Genomic DNA, 5,000 nt, shown 5'->3' with positions numbered 1-5,000 from the left:
TGGAGAGGGAAAAATGTTCCAAACGCCCACACGGAGAGCCCGTTGGAGGTTCAACCCGGGCTTGATTCGACATGTTCGTGCCTTGTCTGCACCACCCAGCGCTCCGCATAGCGGACTTGGTGGACACGGGAGAGGGTAGGTTGTAAGACCACATCTACAAGAGATGCCATGTATTTGCCCTCTCACACCCCCTCACCTCATCCAATACAGAGCCAAACAAGGATAGAGGACATTGGGTATACATATTTCACTTAAGTTACTCCTGAACGAAAACAACGGGGAGGAGTGAAAATAGTTTTTTCATTCTCATTTAAAGAAAATGAGCCACCGGCTGGGCCGATCCCTGGTTCGCAAGGGGGTCGGCCTTCGTGCCTTATCCAATATCTACAAAATTAGACACAAACAAAAATGTTTTCGCCTTTTTCCATCTTCTCGTCTTTAGAAAGAATAAAAATAACCAGTGCATGGGAAAAATAACTTTTCCCGCTTTTTTGACAAAATGACACAATTTGCTTATTTTAGAAAATGAGAGATGGGAGAAATGACAAAGCAAAACTTAAAGAAGGAAAGCAACGATGGAGAGTGATTGAAACTTAGAATAGATGGGACTGGTTGGAAAATGTCGTAGGGTGAAGCCGATTGAGTAGATCAAATTAACCTTGATCAGCTTATTGTGGACGGGAGAATGAGCAATTTGGAGGTGGCTTGGTGTATATCCTGTGTTGCGTTGATCAAGCATCTGTCTTGTTAAGGATGTCCTGTGTTGGTTTTACAAGTGACGTTTAGAAGTGGATGGTGGTTATTTTGCCAGTTTAAGAAAAATCCCCGAAGCTTGTTGTCTTTGTACAGACGGACGTAATGCTAGGTATATGTTGAGACACTGTGACAAGTTGAAGGTGGAAAAAGAAGACACGGGTTTAACTCCAATTTAATTCCTCTTCAAGAGCGGTTTCGCTCTAAGCTTCTTTAGAGGAATATTTCTCTAGGGCGAAGCTGACGGTATATATTTACAAACCGATTCCACGTTCCCACCATGTAGGAAGGACTCACATACGATAAACTCGAAACTAGACCCGTGTCTTCTTTTTCCATCTTACTCAGAGTAAGATAAACAGTCTTTTATTCTGAGGACTGTTTGTTGTCAGTCGTTCTAAGAAGATTGGGCATTTTATGTCCTTACAACTGTAGTGGAGAGTTGATAATGGCGATGTACCTAGAGTTGATGATAAATGCAGTGTTTAGGAAAAAAGTCAAACATAAGTACACGTGGGAGAGGGTGCAAGATGGAAGGGTGGTAGATAGGGCTTTAACGGACTATATAGTGGTAACCAGGAGAATAATAGGAAGAGTTAAAGATATGTCACACATATTCTAGGGTGTGACACTGGGAGAATATCAGATAATTTTTTGGTGGAATGTAGCTGAGAGTGGAGGATAGATGGAGAAAGGGGGAAAAGAGAGAAGGTAGGGAGGTATTAAGAGTAAACTAATTAAATGAGAAAGAGAAGAAGGAGTACAAGAAGAAGCTGAGGGAGGAGTGGGAGGGAGTGAAGGATAGAGTAGAACTAGGAGTGGAGGAGAAATGGGAATGTTTCAAGGAGGGAGTCATTAGGGGTGCCAAGATGGTATGTGGAACAAGGAGGATGGGAGGAAATAGAAAGAAGGGTAGTAAGTGGTGGGATGATGAAGCAAAGAAGGTTGTAGAAGAGAAGAAGTGAGCATTCACAGATTGGTTACAAAATAGGACTAGAGAATCATATGAAAGGTACAAAGAAAAAATAAGTAAAGCATAAAATTAAGGAGGCAAAGAGTAGAGCAGATGTAAAATGGTATAAGAGTATGACGGAAAAAATTTGAAAGTAATAAAAAGATGTTTTGGAAAGAAATTCAAAGAAGAAGAGGAGGCAAATCTAGTAGAGAAGAAAAAATCAAATGTGCAGATGGAGAGAGGATAATGGAAGAGGCAGCAGTAAGAGGAAGATGTGCAAAGTATTTTAGGGAATTGCTAAATGTGAAGAAGGATAGGGAGGGAGAGGTAGTTGCAGTGATGAATGAGGAAAAAGGGAGAGAAGCAAAGGGGAGACACAAGGAAAGATGAAGTGAAAGTACTTATTGAAATGATGAGAGCAGGTAAGGCACCTGGGTTAAATAGGCGTTATGCGGAGTGTCTAAAAAAGGGAGGTAGAGTGATAATGGACTAACTGGTGAGGTTGTTTAATGATTGTATAAACAAAGGTAGAGTACTGTAGGACTGGAGGTGTGTCTGTATAGTTCTACTTTAAAAGGGAAAAGGGGGCAAGTGTGAGTGTAGTAGTTTCAGAGGGATCGATTTGTTGAGTGTAGTTGGGAAGACTCATGGGAGGATTTTGATTGAGAGGATTAGGAAAGAAACAGAGGGAGTAATTGGTGAAGAACAGTGTTGGTTTAGGACAAGTAGGGGTTGCGTCTATCAGATTTTTGTGCTGAGGCAGATATGTGAGAAAGCCTTAGGAAAAAGTAAGGATGTTTTTTTGGGTCATTTATGGATTTGGAAAAGGCTTATGACAAGGTAGACAGGAAGGCATTGTGGGAGGTATTGCAGATATATGGGGTAGATGGAAAGCTTTTAATAGTAGTCAAGAGTCTTTATAAAAGTAGTACAGCCTGTATTGCTGTATTGGTTTGTGGTAAAGGTAGGACTGGGCCAGGGATGTGTTATGTCACCTTGGCTGTTCAATTTATACATGGATGGGGTGGTACGAGAGATAAACGCAAGGGTAATAGGACGGAGATTGGAGCTGGTTAAATAGAATAGAGAAAAGTGGGAGGTAAGCCAATTGTTGTTTGCTGACGACACTGCGCTTGTGGCAGGATCAGAGGAGGGATTTAGGAAGTTAGTGACAGAGTTTGAGAAGGTGTGCGAAAGAAGGACGTTGAAGATAAACGTGGGTAAAAGTAAGGTGATGTGAGTATTAAGGGAGAGACTGAAGGAAGTGGATAGTTTTAGATATTTGGGTGCGAATGTGGCGGGAAGGGGAGGAGTGGAGTTGGAGGTAGAATGTAGATTGAAAGAAGCAAGTAAATGACTTAGGGGATCAAGATATGTAATGAGAAATAGACATTTGGGAATGGATGCTAAAAAGAGATTATATAAAAGAGTGATTGTGCCGACAGCACTGTATGGGGCAGAAACATGGAACATAAAAGAGGAAGAGAGGAGGCGTTTGAATGCGTTTGAGATGAGATGACTTAGCAGCATGATAATGTTTACTAGGTTGGATAGAGTGAGAAATGAGGTGGTGAGGAGGAGAAGTGGGTGGAAAGGTAGTTAGAAGATAGTGTTGATGAAAGAGTATTGGGATGGTTTGGGCACATGGAAAGAATGAGTGAAGCAAGATTAGTAAAAGAGGTGTGGAAGGCAGAGGTAAAGGGAGTGAACATGAAGGGGCGACTAAGGATGAGATGGATGGATGGGGTAAAAGGGGCATTGGGAAAGAGGGGAATGTCTGTTGAGGAAGGAAGGGAAAAGACAGAAGATACGGGTAAGTGGAGAATGGTTGTGTATGGATGATGCTTTGATGCATGGAAGGGAGTGGATGGAGGATGGGGATTAGGGAGTATGTGTGAATGATATTTTGACGCAGCCCGACCTTGCTGTGGATGTTTTGTGTCTTGCTACATTGCTTCTGACCCAGGGCGGTGGGCGAGATGCAGGGATGACCCGTCATCCAGGAGGAGTCAAGAAAAGAGGGAGGGAAGGGGTGAATGTGTGTGGGGATGGAATGGGTGGAAGTGGATTTTATGCCTTTGTTATTTGACTACCTCCTTTGTAAGGGGGAAAAGCCGTTGTTATATGTATGTATGTAAGTATGTATGTATGTATATATTTATGTATGCATAATATATTTTTATCTTTCGCTAGCAACACAGCATCTTCTTTCTGGTCTGGTGTGCCATGCTATAGTTGGCTACATACAGTAATGTCTTGTCATCACATTTCCAGTTTGTCGTGTTATCTTCAGTATCTCGTCCATTTCACTTTTCTTGACCGATGATACACTTTCATCAATGAGTTTAGCATGACATTAGGGCAGAACAACTGCTAAAAATAATAAAAAATCTATGAGGATGTGTGCGGCTCCATAGTTAGAACAGAGGTGTGTTGCGTCTCTTTCGATACATAATATATTTTCTATTCATAAGTGCATGTAGCTGCCATTCATACCAAATCCATTTGAATAAATGTAGAGTATGGCTTGAAGATTTTGTATTCATGGAGGCGTTATCCAGAATTGAACAAGAAGCACCATGTGCTGCGTCTAAGTAATCTTGGTGAGAGTGACCTCCAAAGAAGAATTTAAGGACAATTAACCACATCCATGTAGTGGTTAACGAATGGAATAGACTTGATAACTATGTCGTGAGCGCTGAAACAACCGTCTGCTTTAAGAGAAGATTAGATAACTTGATAGATAGACATGGTAGATGGTAATGGACATAAAACTGTATAGTGTAGTCATCCTCCATTCTTATGGTAAAACAGACGATGATTTCCAAATTTTCAACTTGAGGGTCGTTCGTTGCTCCGCGTCAGGTATCGATCTACCAATGGGTGGGTCATCAGCTTCTTGTGTTCTTTGGATTAAATGACACTTGGAGAAATCCGGTTTCGAAGTTAAGTCGAACTCATTTCGTTCATATGCATCTATCTTCATACAGTCATTCGCAGAAACCTTGAATCACCTATGCTCTTAGGCACGCAAATATGAATTTAATTCTAGATTACTTGCTATGTCTTGTCTGTGAATTAGTGGCCTTACAAGAATGCTTGTAAATCAAATAATTTGTAAATCACACGATATTAATGCAATATTATTTGCATGTTTTGTTATCTAAATAGAATCACTTGGTGCCTCAAGAAGTCTGCTTATCACTGTACAAATAGAAAGAACTGCAATAACATAATTTGCTTTAGAATGACGACCAATCCTCGAATACAGTTTAAAACAAAGTCGTGAATA

The 5,000-nt window shown here is 40.9% G+C and overlaps 1 protein-coding gene across 1 annotated transcript in view; it reads right to left on the bottom strand.

The window, feature by feature from the left end:
• The window catches only part of bma (SCY1-like protein bma), a 926,084-nt gene that overhangs the window by 22,067 nt on the left and 899,017 nt on the right, over positions 1–5,000 (bottom strand). The window lies entirely within an intron of this gene.

This window comes from Oratosquilla oratoria, chromosome 13 (assembly GCF_046742065.1).
Source record: "Oratosquilla oratoria isolate Oo_2021 chromosome 13, ASM4674206v1, whole genome shotgun sequence".
NCBI classification, from domain to species: Eukaryota; Metazoa; Arthropoda; class Malacostraca; order Stomatopoda; family Squillidae; genus Oratosquilla; species Oratosquilla oratoria.
This window is presented reverse-complemented; position numbering and strand designations above follow the sequence as displayed.